The sequence below is a fragment of the Myotis lucifugus genome, unplaced genomic scaffold (assembly GCF_000147115.1).
Source record: "Myotis lucifugus unplaced genomic scaffold, Myoluc2.0 scaffold_292, whole genome shotgun sequence".
Classification (NCBI taxonomy): Eukaryota; Metazoa; Chordata; class Mammalia; order Chiroptera; family Vespertilionidae; genus Myotis; species Myotis lucifugus.
This window is the reverse complement of record NW_005871340.1, coordinates 768,590-783,428: the sequence shown is the minus strand read 5'-3', so window position 1 is coordinate 783,428 and position 14,839 is coordinate 768,590. Positions and strand designations below refer to the sequence as shown.

The 14,839-nt window shown below is 50.1% G+C and overlaps 1 long non-coding RNA gene across 1 annotated transcript; it reads right to left on the bottom strand.

Moving 5' to 3' along the window:
* Positions 1 to 1,047: 1,047 nt before the first annotated feature.
* LOC111828181 lies at positions 1,048 to 14,607 on the bottom strand. Its single transcript, XR_002831964.1, has 3 exons — positions 13,697 to 14,607; positions 1,698 to 1,980; positions 1,048 to 1,109 (listed from the first exon to the last, which is right to left on the bottom strand). It is a non-coding gene; the product is annotated as an uncharacterized LOC111828181 (long non-coding RNA).
* Between the last annotated feature and the right edge of the window lie 232 nt (positions 14,608 to 14,839).

Below are 14,839 nucleotides of genomic sequence, written 5' to 3'. Positions count from 1 at the left end.
AGGGCTGCGCGCTTGTGGTTGGGGAGGCCATGCTAAGGGGAAACACTCCACAGGAGTGACCAGACAGTGTCTCTGGACAGACTCCACCCCCGGGACAAGCGTTTGGGTCTGAGATGGCCATTTCTCTGGCCTATTTTTAGAGCCTGGCGTCAGAATTATTCACAGTAAATAGCCAGGAGCTCTCTGGCCTATGACACAGAACATTGATACCGCACCAAAAACGGGGCCCATGCAAGCACTAGCTAATGAGGGGCAGGATGGCACACCCCCTCCTGGGACCCTCATCCATCATCCCAGACACCTGGGCCAGGTGGGTCCTGAAGGGCCTCACTGTCTTGGCACCCTGCTCAACACGTGGGTTTAGAGATGTGCACAGAGCAGGTCAGGCCGGATATGGAAAGACTCGACACAACAGATTCATTTCCCAGGCCAAGAGCTTGAGGGTGGGGATTCTGGTTCACCCAGGCAGAAAACGTTGTGGGAATTTCCAGCTTTCCTCCCCGCTATCCCCAGTCCACCTCCTTGAGAGGCAGGATGCAGCCGAGGAAGAAACCATTAGAAGACACATTCTAACCCAAACCCTGCCCCTCTGCGGGCTGTGCCCTTGGCCCCTTGGAGCGTCGGTTACTTTGTTTATGAAATGGCAACAGCAATATCTCCTTCTGCCTCATTTATGTGAATCAAACGAGACAGTGTCTGGGGACTTGCTTGAGAAGAAGACATAATTGTTTAGAAATTTCCTTCTGCCCCTACATCTGGAATAAACAAGGTTCAGTGATTGTGTGTAGATTAAGGAAACAATCGAAGTCTCAGAGTCCAATTCTCTTTCCTGGAAATGTTTCTTTTTTATTCACTAAAATTCTAGTCACACTGTGTTTTCTTCTTCTTATTATTATTTAAAATATATTTTTTTATTGATTTCAGAGAGGAAGGGAGAGGTAGAGACAGAAACATCAATGATGAGAGAGAGAGATTGGCTGCCTCCTACACACCCCCTACTGGGGATTGAGCCAGCAACCTGGGCATGTGTCCCAACCGGAAATTGAACTGTGACCTCCTGGGTCAATGTTCAACTGCTGAGCCACATAGACCGGGCCACGCCGTGTTTTCTATAGAAATGAGGGGAAATGTCCAGTTAGCTGCAGGTTATTGGGGCCATGCAAGGATCACCGAGGCAATCCATTTCCTTCCATCTCTTAAAGAGAAGCCTCACTTCTCCAAAGTGATGCAGGCATGTTGGGTGAGAGGTGGAGTATACAAGGAACCTCCTGGTCCCAACCCCTTTTTAGGGTACCAGTTATCCATGTTGGGAGGGGCTTAGCGTTGGTCCTCTAGGAGGCCCCAAAGGGCACACCAGCTTCAGCTTGCCAGCTTCTTCCGGCCGTTCCCAGGAGGGAACAGGGGAAAAGGCCTTGGGAAGGCCTGTACCTGCAGCTCCAGTGAGATGTGTTCCCAAAGGCAGAAAGGGAGTAGGTACTGTGCTTTCCCTTCCTCCTGTCCATGAGTAAACAGCCAACACCTCCGTGGGCCTGGAAGCTAGCTGCCTGTCACACCCTAAGTTCTTGTCTGGGCCTGGGTGTTGGTGGTGGGTCCCCTATGAGGAGAGGAGGGAAGACAGAGCCCCGCTATCCCTACCCCCTACCACACACACACACACACACACAGCTCTCAGACCCAGAGGGCGAAACCCAGAGTACCTGCAGGTACTGATGCGGGCTCTTCAGGGCACATTCTGCAGCTGCTCAGGCATGAAGTCCTGTTGTAGTACTTTGGGGAAAAGTGACCAACCCTGGACACCAGCTAAGACACCTGCACAGAGCTGGCAGGAGGGGCGTCCATGTTCACCTCGGAAAGGGTCAAGGGGAACGGCTTCAGCAACACATGAGGGACCCCAGGACACGGACGCAAAGCATCACAAGCACAGGCCAGCCTTGCTTTTTGCTTCTTTCCAGCACATCCATGCAACGGAATTCTAAGCAGCTGTAAAAAGAATAAAAGACGCTTTCATTTGTTAACATAGGATAACTTCATGTAAATTAATTTTAACGAATCCTATTTACAATATACATGCTATATTTTTAAGCAGAGAACAGGTAACGGCGAAGAATTGACGGCAAAGTTAGCATTTCCTGAATTTGCTTGCACGTGTATAAAATGCTTTTGGAAAGAGACACAAGAAACTGACAACACTGTCTTCCAAGAGAGGACAGGGTGGAGAGGAGATTTTTCACCCGATGCCTGTGGGAGATTTTGACTATTGAACTATGTAGATGTGTTATCTATTCAAACAATTTTAAAATTTTAGGCACGTGGAAAGGACTGGCAAAACCACCTTAACCAGTGATCTCTCCGTATCATTGTTGACCGGTGTGTGTGTGCCTATATGTGTGTGCGTGCATGCATGTGTGTATGTGCCTGTATGTGTGTGTGCCTGTATGTGTGTGTGCCTTTATGTGCGTGCGTGCCTGTATGTGTTTGCGTGCATGCATGTGTGTGTGTCCTGGTGAGTTGGGAAGAAAGATGAAGTACGGTTTATGTCCAGCAGCCCTGAAGGAACCTGGGATTCGGCAGTGAGTAAAGGTCCTGTTAGGCAGAGCCAGCACACCTGAGGGGAAGCTGACTGCCCTGGCTCCACTTCCCTGGGTTCTAGAACCTATAGAAACTAGGACTGTGACTCCCCTGCCCCAAGCCAGGTAAGTCACTGGGAGTGGGGCTCTGAGCTCAGCACCTGCAGGCTGGGACCTCCAAGGGTCTCCACAGCCCCGGAAGTCCAGAGTCCCAGGGTCTGCGGAGCCTCAGACACAGGGGAGAGGGTGGGTGACAGGAGGGGGGGCAGGGGGGACCTTTCTGACACTTGCAGATGAACAGGCAGGAATTTAGTGGTCAGGAGGTCTAGTTCTGCTAAATGGTCAGCTGGGGCCTACTTAGATGCTCCCGGCAACAGAGCTGTCTTTCATTGGAGAACAGCTCAAATAAGTGGATTTTTAGGTCTTTATTTAGAAGAAATCTGCCTCCTTACCACGTCTTCCCAGTGGTTCTGGTTCTGCCCATGGGAGCCACCTGGGAGAGTAGGACTGAGTGGTGTAGCTGTTAGAAATATGGGTGTGGGAATAGGACCCGTGGCAGGTAGCGGTGCAACTACAGACCCGCCCCTTAATCACTCCAAGCATCAGCTTCCTCACCGAGAAAATGGAGATGATAATAACACATACTTCACTGGATTGTTGTGAGGATTAATTAAGATAATGCAGAGAGAGTAAGTCACACGATGCCTGGAAAAAGAAAAGATTAATTCATTGTATCTATTATTCTAATTTAATCCCTTAGCCACATGACTGTCTTGAGAATTGAGACCACGGCATCCTGGACTACAGACCAGGCGAGCAATGATTTCAGGGGAGGGTACGGCCTCTGCCTCCATTGCCTACACTCACCAGTGATGAGGCTGTCCACAGGGTGGTAGGCATGCAGCCAGGCCGCTGATGGCCAGGTGGCCGCCACTGGTGAGGAGTGTCAGTAGTAGGAAGAGAAGGTGAGGTTTGCAGCTGGGGTGGCCTCAGCATGACTCCCATTCTGGCAGGGGGCAGCTGCTGTTGGGAAGCTGAGAGGGTTCCACTAGGAGCAAAGGAGCCCATGGCTCAGGCTCCTTGGCAAAGAAGAGATGACTGGCTTCTCGCCACGGTTGAGAACCTTCTGTGCTGCAAATCCTGACCATGCCCTGGGGACACCAATCATAGGTTCAACTCCACTTCTGACTGGATCCAAGACTTTCAACCCACAGCCACTCAAACCCTGACCTCACACCTCCCACCTGGATTTTCCTCTACTCATTTCCCAATGTCGCCTGTTCTCCATTTGCAAACAATTCCCCTCTGCCCCATCTACGCTCCACCTTTCTCAGCCCTGCTCTCTGCCCCAGAGGCTAACCTGTAAGGACTACATCACCCAGGCTCCTTGCCCTCTGATTGTTGATCAGCCAATGGGAGACTCCAAGGGAGACTGAAGGACTGGAGAAGAGAGAAGTCAGAGTATTGATCTCCCAACTCCCTGCCTGCCGGGCCCACTACTACCTGTGAGGCTGTCTTTAAGGGCACATCTGTTAGATGATTCATCTTCCACGACTCTAGCTCTTTTGGGGCCACAGTGACACTGTTCCCTTCTGCACCGACAGCTGCCTGTAGTTGCCAGTCCCAGGGCCACTTCGCCATCCCTTGCTGGTTCTCCCGCTCCCCTTCCCTCCTGTAAAGTCTCCCTGTTAAACTCTTTTCAGTTAAACCCTTTCTGAGTGCAACACCTGTTTTCTTCTGGGACCCTGACTGTTACACTCTCAAAATCTTTGATGCCCTTCCTCACTATCTCCTCCATGGAACTTTAGTTGGGAAAAGCAAGAAGGCAGTAGAGCAGTGGTTCTCAACCTGTGGGTCTCGACCCCTTTGAGGGTCGAATGACCCTTTCACAGGGGTCGCCTAAGACCATCGGAAAACACATATATAATTACATACTGTTTTTGTGATTAATCACTATGCTTTAATTATGTTCAATTTGTAACAATGAAATTGGGGGTCACCACTACATGAGGAACTGTATTAAAGGGTCATGGCATTAGGAAGTTTGAGAACCACTGCAGTAGAGGAAGGGAAAAATTAAATTAAATTCACCAGAAGGCCATCCAAAGCCAAGGCCACCACCCACCCTTCACCTTCTCCCGGTGTAGTGATCAGCTGCTTCATTTGCTCAGCATTTAACAAAGCACTTCCATATCTTTCATTTAATCTCACCCTCCCACCACCACATGAGGTAAACAGATTAGGTATTAACCCCATTTCAAATGGGAGAACTGGGATCAGAGGGGTTCCATGACTTGCTCAGGTGCCACAGGACTATGCAGCAGAGTTGGCCCTGCCCTGTGTGTCTCTGAATCAGTCCCAGGCACATTCAGAAGGGAATTTCTCCAGCCACATTCAGAAGGGAATGGCTCAGTGTCCAGCCACAGCTGCATTGGAAAGTCATTAGATGTAGTGATTCATGATGTTGTCTCAGAAACTCCCCCCCTGCCTTCCTCTGGGACTGAGTGTGGCCTGACCTGGGGACTCTTCTGTCGCATCCAGAGCTCAGCCCCTAGAGGCCCACTGGAGGCTTGGGACCTAGAGAACAAAGAGACCCTGAGGGGGCGTGGGCCCAATGAGCTGGCACAGTCAGGGCTGCAGGGACCAGCAGGTGCCTCAGGGCACTCTGGTGGGGGAGAGCCGGCCTGCTGGTAGAGGTGAAGAAGCTGGAAGCTTCCAGTGCACAGCGAGGGGAGGAGATAACACCCCCTTGTAGGCCCTTCCAGGGGCGTCTGATTGCACCCAAACATCTTTATTTTCATGTGGAAAATGTCAAACATGTACAAAAGAGAATGTTATAGTGAACATATACAAGAGTCTGTAGTTTAATGAGCATTACAAGAAAGAAGAGTACAAAGAAACCCCATGCATAAATCATTTACTTCCAACAATTATCAACTCAAGGTCAATCTTGTTCCACCATGCTCCCACCTCTCTTTGCATTATTTTGAAATGAATCACCTCATGGCTTCTTTTCATCCATAAATATTTCAGCTTGTATCTCTAAAAAATAGGATCAACACACCCATAACCACAGTATCTTTATCACACCTAACAAAATGAACAATTATGTCATAATATTATCAACTAGGGGCCTGGTGCACGAAAATCATGCACTCAGGGGGGAGGGGTGTCCCTCAGCCCGGCCTGCACCCTCAGTCGGACATCCTTAGTGCTGTTGCGGAGCATTTGCCTCCTGGTGGTCAGTGTGTGTCATAGCGACCGGTCGTTCTGCTGTTTGGTTGATTTGCATATTAGCCTTTTATTATATAGGATTATCCAGTATCCAGCATTCAAAATTCCTGATTGTAGCATAAATTTTAAAAAATAGTAAGATTTCTGTTTCTGTTATCTATTACTATGTGGCAAACCATTCCAAAATGTAGTGGCGCAGCACTGTGGCTTGGCAATCTGGGTGGTCCTTCTGCAGGTCTCTCTCGGGATCACTCATCAGCTGTGTTCATCTGATGGCTCAGCGGGGCTGGAAGGCTCAAGGCGAGCTGTTTCACAGGGCTGGCGTTTAGTGCTGGATATTGGCTGGGGCGTCTTGGTTGTCCTCCACATGGCCTCTCATCCTCTAGGCCTGGGCTTCTTCACAGCTTTGTGGTCCCAGGGTTCCAAGACAGCAAGAGAAGAAGCTACAGGCTTCTTAAGACGTCAGCTCCAGAATTTTCACATCATCACTATGTTGCATTCTGTTGGCCAAGGCAGGTCACAAAGTCAGCCTAGAGTTGAGCCAGATGAGAATAGTTTCCACCTCTTGATAGGAGAAATAGCAACATTACATTGCAAAGGGTATGTGGACACAGGGAATTTGATTCATTAAGGTTTCGTTATAAAATCGACCACCATCTCTACAAGGAATTTGGTTGATGTGACTCTGAAGTCTCTTCCAGTGTCTAGGTTCTTCTTCTGTCTCCACACCCCCTACAATTTATTTATCATGTAAGCAAGTAGGTCATTCGTAGAGCTTCTCACAGACTGGATTTTGTTGATTGCTTCCTCGTGATGTCATTTTACATGTTCTACTCTCTGTCCCCTGTATTTCCTGTAATTGACAGCTAGATCTAGAGGTTTTATCAGATTATCTGGTGGCCTCTTTTTTGATGCCACCCTTGCTGACCCCTCCACTGCCAGTTCCCTGTCAGCTTTTCATCAGTGTCGTCAGCAGCACCCACTGAAGATTATTGCCTAGACCCCTCATTGCATCTCAAATACAATCCAGACTCTTCCTGCCTGGTCCTGAGCCACTCTCTGGTCTCACCCCCTGACACGCTCCCCATTATGCTCTGGCTGTCTTGTGATGGCTCGTACACACTCTTGCTTTTCCAACCTGAAGGTCTTCGTCTCTTCCTATTCTTTCTGCCTCTTCCCCTCTTTCAGCTCCCAGCTTAAATGTGGTCTTGGAGAAGCCTGACCTGATCATTCTATTTAAAGCAGGTGCCCACTATAGACTCTTGTATATGTTCACTGTAACATTCTCTTTTGTACAGCTCCCAGAGAGCAGGATTGCCCCTGTCCTGTTGGCAGCCATATCCCCAGCGTCTCATCAGTGCCTGCCCAAGTATATTAGTGGATGATTGTTGACTGAATAAATACTTGTTTGAAGGAGAAAAGGAAGAACAGGTGAATCCTGACACCAGAGGACAGGATCCTACCCAAAGCTGGCGTTACTGGTGTTGGAAGGTCTTCTCCAGGGTCCTCCAGAAAGAACCCTCATCACAGGGTCTGCTGGGAGCCTCCCCAGGCAGCTCAGCCCTGCTGAGCCTCCAAATCAACTCTGAATCAGTTTCCATGACCCCAGGGAAATCTGGGGGTGCGGATGGGTAGAGGAAATTGCCAGAAACTGTCTGGCTAGATCCCCGTCTGTGTTTCCTCACTGCCTTTCACTCAGCCTCAGAGAACGGCTTAGTGAGCTCACGTTCCAAAATCTCTCTGGGAATGATGCTGCCCATCTCCAAACCCTCGGCTGAGCCTGGGCATCAGTCTCCACTCCGGCCAGTTTCCCGCATTGTAGACGGATCCTTTCTCAAGGAGGAAAACTTCCTATTCCTGGCAACTCCCCTGGGCTGGGGTGAGATGGAGGGGAGGTAGGCAGGGCTCCCCCCAACCTGGGCTCCATGCTTGGGCTCCATGCCAGCAGCTGGAGACTTCACTCTTTTTTGTGTGTTTTTTACAGAGAGGAAGGGAGAGGGAGAGTTAGAAACATCAATGAGAGAGAAACATCGATCAGCTGCCTCCCGCACAACCCTTACTGGGGATGTGCCCGCAACCAAGATACATGCCCTTGACCGGAATCGAACCTGGGACTCTTCAGTGTGCAGGCTGACGCTCTATCCACTGAGCCAAACCAGTCAGGGCTCATTAACACCTTTGACTTTTCTTTCTGGCATCTGCCCGGTGCCTTTGTGGATACATTACAGCCTGTGAAAATTTCATCCCCGAACCCAATTAAGCCCTTCCCCTCCTGGGCAGTTTCCTGGATGTCTCAGGATATAATAATGTTCGCCTCTAGGGCTCTTTGATGGTCTCAGAGACCAAGCCCTGGCCGCTGAAAGCTGAAGCTGGGATGGGCGGGTGCGGGGTGCACCGGTGTGTGCGTCCCGGACCAACAACATCAACTGGAACTTGTCACAAATGGAAATTCTTAGGCCTCGCCCCTGATCTGGGGGATCAGAAACCCAGCTGTCTGTTTTAATGCATCTTCCTGGTGATTCCAATACATGGTCCAGTCTGAGAATCACAGAACTAAAGGACTTAGCCCAGATCCCCTGCAGGCAGTGAGTACACACAGCCCTCCTCTCTTCTCTGCCTTCTTCCTGGTGACTCCCGGTGACAGATTGAATGTTTGTGTCCTTCAACATTCATTTGTTGAAACCTAATCCCCAATGTGATGTCCTTGGAGGTGGGGCCTTTGGGAGGTAGTTGTCTTGAAGGCAGAGCTCTCATGAATGGGACTGGTGCCCTGTGAAGAGCCAGAGAGCTCCCTCGTCCCTTCTCTGTCAGAACAGAAAAAAGACAGTAACCATGACGAGGGCCCTCACCCCATCTGTGGGTGCCTTGATCTTGGACTTCCCAGCCTCCAGTACTGTGAGCAGTGAGTTTCTGTTATTCATAAGCCACCCAGTCTGTGCTGTTCTCCTCTAGCAGCCTGAGCAGACTAAGACCACCTCACCTCTGTGGGAACTCCGAGTTCCCCTCTTTAAAATGGAAACACACTTCCTGGCTGTGACCTCGGGCGGCTCAGGTCACCTCTCTGGGAACCGGAGTCCTCACTGATAAAATGAAGAAACGTTCACACGTACTGAAAAGGGGTTGTGGTGAGGAGCCAATGAGATAACGTGCGAAAACTTGGAGAACGCTGGGTGCATGACCCTTATTAGGGTTAGGCCATGAGCAGCAGTTCTGACTACTAAACTACACAATGGTTGTGAAGATAATATCTTGGTCTGGGCCTTCCTGCAATGCCTCCTGTGTGAGAGAGGAAATACCACCAAAATGAATGCCCCAGCACAGTCAGTCTAGGTATCTCCCGGAGCTCACTGCCTTCACACTAATAACTTCATCGTTATCGCCACCTGCCTGCCTGTCCTGGTACCACGCGGGAGCTCAGCACCACACTGGAGACCTGGGTTCCCCATTCAACACCCACTTGCTGAGATCCTCCTGGGTGACCACAGGCTGGGCCAGGGGCACAGGGACCTGCTAAAGAACACAGCTGAGAGCACAAAGCAGAACACAGTACAAATGGCTGAAGGGCACACGAAACAACAAGTTCAAGTTCACGAAATTTCAAAAATGCAATTTTAAAAGAGCAAACTTTCCATCAATCAGATTGTCAGAGATGAAAAGTGCTCAGCAAGGGCCAAGTGTGGCTGTGCACTGCGGGGGTCAGGAGGGCGCAAGGCAGCTCAGCCTTTGAAACTGTGACACAACCAGCCAGCGCCCTGACAAGGGACTTGCTCTCCCAGCCAACACTCCACTTAGGGATTTTCCTAAGGGGCAGAAGGTCTAATGGTGTGGGGGAAATACCAACCAGGGTAGTAATGGTTACAAAACAGTACGTGCATGCCTTATAAATCTACATTCTGTATAAAAGTGTGTGTGTGTTGCCCTGACTGGTTTGGCTCAGTGGATAGAGCGTCGGCCTGCGGACTCAAGGGTCCCGGGTTCGATTCGGGTCAAGGGCATGTACCTCGGTTGCGGGCACATCCCCAGTGGGGGATGTGCGGGAGGCGGCTGATCCATGTTTCTCTCTGATCGATGTTTCTAACTCTCTATCCCTCTCCCTTCCTCTCTGTAAAAAATCAATAAAATATATATTTTTTAAAAAGTGTGTGTGTGTGTGTGTGTGTGTGTGTGCGCGCGCACGCGTGCGAGCATGTGTGTACATACTAGTAAATGACAATATAAAAGTTTGCCCACAGGAGATGTTTCAAGTGACTTTCCTTTTCCTTTTCACTAACTTCCATTTTGACCTTTCATATCAGAAGGAAGTTCTGATAAATATGATTTAAAAGCTGACAACATCGCTGGCTTTAAACTCTGACACATCAAAGTCACATGGTTTTTAATAATATAGGAAACTGCCACCCACACATACTCACATACTGAATCAGAATCTCTTGGGGTGGGGTCTCTCTTAGTGACTTCCAAATGTAGCAAGATTTGAGAACCACTCAATTACACAGTCCCTCGCCTCCAGGAACTTACACATGGGTTTGGTGATGCTTAACACTTTGGTGGTCACCAAGGAGACCCTCACGCATTTGAATTCATTTCACAGATGCTTTCCGGGGCTTTGTCCTGATATACTAAGGCACGGTCTCTTTCTACATGGAAGTGCGTCTTCAAACGCTTCAGATCCTCTCTCAGAGAATGCACTCGATGTTGTTCACACACTTTCGGGGGAGCAGTGGGAATTTATTTGGGTTGTGGCCCACCTTGCACCCATGACCCCTTCTTCTAGCATTGTGACGTTTCCCTTGGGAGCCAGCCCTCCTCCTTACATGCAACTTTCCAGGTACTGTCAATCAGGGGCCTGCACCCACCGCTACCCAAAGGATGGCCAATCTCACCTTTTTTGCTTCCGATTTGACTCAGGGTCCTGGTAGCACAGCTTTTCTTTCCACTGGGTGACCTACCCATGCTCTTTCCAACACATTCCTATTGTTGACCAGTTAGCCAGACCCAGTTTCTGGTGGGTTCAATTCCCAGCCAAGGGCACATCCCTGGGTTACAGGAGGCAACCAATTGATGTGTGGGTCTCTCTCCCTCCCTCCCCCCCTTCCTTCCACCCTCTCTAAAAATGGGGGGTGAGTGGGAGGGGAATATCCTTAGGTGAGGATTAACACACACACACACACACACACACACACACACACGGGAAAGGCAAAGCTCTAATGGTGCAATTTCAGTTATTAGCGAGAGGAACAAAAGGTGTTTGAGGAAAGACTGCATTTCACTCTTTTGTATTTGCATCTTAAGTAGAACTGGTAAAAGTTAGCGATGTTATCAGTTCCACTCTCTGTGCCTCGGTTTCCTCATTTGTAAAATCAGGGTTTAGCAGCTGCTCACCCAGGCCTTTCCTGGCCCTAATAACCTGGGACCTTCACAATAGAATGGGCCACACGACAATTGGAGCAGAAATACTGCAATTGTTGCCTCAACTCACAGCGGGCAGCAGGACAGACTGCATCGGTCATGTTATGACCCCAGTGAGAACCAGACCTTTGCCTCCCCTTCCATCCCCCACTCCCAGCCGGACAGAAAGGTGTAGACGTCTTCTGGACAAAGCTGGAGAGCTGGGTTTTATGGAGGCTGCCGCCCAAGTGTCCGTCCTTTGTCCCCAGACCTGCACACTGTACCCTAAGCTGTGTTACCATCTGTTAAATGAGGTGGGGTGATCTACCTCCTGCCCACCTCCCAGACTGATGGGCAGCTCCAGGGGGATGAAATGCTTTACGAAAAAGAACAGGGCCCCGTGTGTCTGGAAGCATTCCAGGGGCATAGAAAGCAGAACCCACCGGAACTTCTAAGATGCTCCTGTGTCCTGGGCTGGAGGGAGACCAGCTGGCTTACTCCCCTCCCCTCCTCTTCCAGTGGCCGCCTTCCCCCCCTTTCCCACAGCACACCCACCCCAGCCAGTGCAGTGTCCATCCTCCCAGCTGAGCCTCCCTCAGCCACAGAGCTCTGAGGCCCAGGCAGCTGTGGAGGCCGCTGGTCTGGGGTCGGGCTGGGACGGGGTGGGCAGTGGATCTGACTACTGTCCTCTGCTACTTATCACACAGCACAACACCACCGCCAAGGCCCGGGGGGAGGCAGCACAACACCACCGCCAAGGCCCGGGGGGAGGCCTGACGGAGGCTACTGCCTGGCTGGCCCCAGCAGCCCTGCAGGAAGCCCCGCAGGTGGCAGTGTCTGACCACAGGTATCAGGGGGAGGCTCCTGGGCCCTCAGAGACATCCAAGCATCCCCCCTTCTGCTCCCGGGTCAGCCCCCCTTGCTCAGGCTGGATACTGAGAACTGGGGGGGAGACAGCTTCTAGGCGGAATGACAAAGTTCTTCCTGATGTCCAGTTGGATTGTCTTCCTGTAACCTGCCCCCACCTGTCCCAGTTCTGCTCCCTGGAACCACCCAGAGCAAGAATGAGCCCCATTCCTGAGTTCACCCCCCTCGGCCCCCCTTCTTCCCACCAGGACACCCCAGGTGCTCTTTAATGAGAGGGGTTCCAGGCCCATCTCACTGTCAGCCCATTTTAATTTGCCCCATGATTTTCCTCAAGAACACAAGCCAGATCTCCCCCATTAGAAATGTAGGAAACTCATTTTTTGGATCTAAATCCAGGATTTCGCATTTCACTTACACTTTCATTTCATTTTCTTGGTTCTGATCCAGCATTCCAGCATGTTGAGATAACCCCACATCTTCAATCTGTTGCCATGTGGGTGTAATGGCTTTTGCACAGATTTGATAAGCATGACTTTTATTTTCCTTTGAAGTTATTTAATGTCATATCAAGATCAGAGCTTGAGAGACCTCTATGCTTCATTCAAGCCTTTTTAATATATATATAATTGATTTCAGAGAGGGAGAGGGAGAGATAGAAACATCAATGATGAGAGAGAAACGACGCTCAACCACTGAGCCACGCCCAGCTGGGCTATTAAAGCTCTTAATGAAAGCCTGTTGTCAGTCCTCCAGGCCCCTTTCTCTGTCTCCCCTGCAGTTCGTGGAAGGTCTCTGTAGTGTCCTGCTGAAATTTCCTAAGTCATCTTCCCACCTCTCAGAAACCCAGTCCGGAAGAGGAAATGTGGTAGGTGAGGCATGATTTGTTGTTAGTGAGCACCCCTACTACCTTCCATTGAGCACTACATTATTTTCTTTCTTTTTGAGAAATTTTATTTTTATAAAAAAAGATGTGTTTATTATAAAATGATGTGCTTATTCTAAAACAGTCCCCGTGGCCAATGCATTTGTGATGCTTCTCAGCCCAAAGGTTCTAGGGGGTGGACAGTCCCTGTCCCTGCAGCCTGCCGTCACACGGCACCCAGGACTCTCTTGGCTTTGCTTTCTTTGAAGCCATGAACAGGAATCACCTTCAACCAATGGCGACGGGCAGACAGCAGTCAGCTCCCCACCTTCTGGGGCAAAGCTCGGCTTTGCGTTTTTCTCGGAGGGTCCCCAGAGGGGAAGAACCCCTAGCTGCCCACAGCTAACCCAGCTCAATAATGCCCCGTTGCGTTCCTCTCTCCCTCTCCCATCTCACTCTCCTGACTTCTGCTTCCACGCATGATCTCCCCCATCAACTCCTTGTACCCAAGTCTTGGTCTAAGCAGGAGAATCCAAACACAGCTGTCAGGGACTCTCTCTCTCTCTCTCTCTCTCTCTCTCTCTCTGCATGTATTTTACATACATAAACAATAATAAGCCATGTACTTTTGCCTAAAGGGGATCATACGACACGTGTTCTAAAACCTGCTCTTTTTGATTACTCACAGTAGGCAGTGAACATATTTTCATACCAGTAAGTAAAATGCTAGACACACTTCTTAGTGTCTGCATAGTATGCGGTTGGAGGTGTGTCTGACCTTTGATTTCTTGATTTGTGGACATCTGGATGGTTTCCAGCGTCGCACTGTGATGAAATGTTCTCGTGCACACCTTTGCAAGTGCACGGGGTGTCCTCTGAGGAAATGCTGAGCTGCGTGATTGCTTATTGTCTCCTACACGTTTGATCATTTATCCTGGAACTTTAATAGAGGTCAACATTAATCTTAGGCGCTCAGAGTTTTTTAAAAAGCTACCTTCCCATCCTTTGTGGAAATCAGGACATTTTCCATCTTCAGTTTTCTGGCACTTCATTCTCTGTCATTTCCTTTAAGGCCATGATTATATCTGCAAACGCCTCCAGGTCCCTGAGATGCCATTTATCTGGGCTGCAATTGTTTGTGGCTTGGTGCCTTCTTATCACTTATTTCGGGTTTCAATTTCCTCCTTAAGCCCTTTATGCTACCATGTGAAGTAACATGGCCTGTGCTCTGCCCTGCCCCTGCCTTCCTTTGTGAGTTAAGGTTACACCACACACCCCCAGCCCAGAGCAGATTCCTTCTTGGTCTCCTCATGGAGACTCTGTCTTTGCCAGTTTCCCCAGCTTCTAGTCACTGGGGCTTGGTGCGTTGCTAACACTTTTTACACATCCTACCAATCTTCCAGATTCTTCTGCATATTTTGTTTGTGAGGCCAGTCTCCAGTGGAGGGAGGTGGAAGGGTGGCTGCAGAGAGGCTGAGGTCTAGACCAGGGTAGAGTCCCTGCCTGGGAGGAGGAGGGGCCCCTCCCTTCCCCAGCCAGCCTCTGCGGAACACTGCCCGCAAAGTGCTTCGAAATGGTCATTAGCGAGCTCTCCCCAAGGCAGGCGATCAGTGCTGTTATCTGCACTTCTAAACGGCAGGGAGGGTTCTAATGGCTGACACACACCCGCAGAACAAGCAGGGCAGCAGGTCAAGGAGAGGCCAAGAGCACTAAGCAGATAAGCTCCAATCACCGAGAATCACGGAGACTCGAGACTCACAGAAGGCCCCAGAAGGCACCCGAGGCAGGAGCCAGGAAGCCTGGGCGTTTGTGTGGGCTCTGCCCGGAGCTACCCACATGTCCTCAGGCAGGTCACTCCAACCATCTGTGAAATGGGAGAGGTTTGGACCAGAACCTTTTCCTCTAGAGCAGGGGTGGGGAA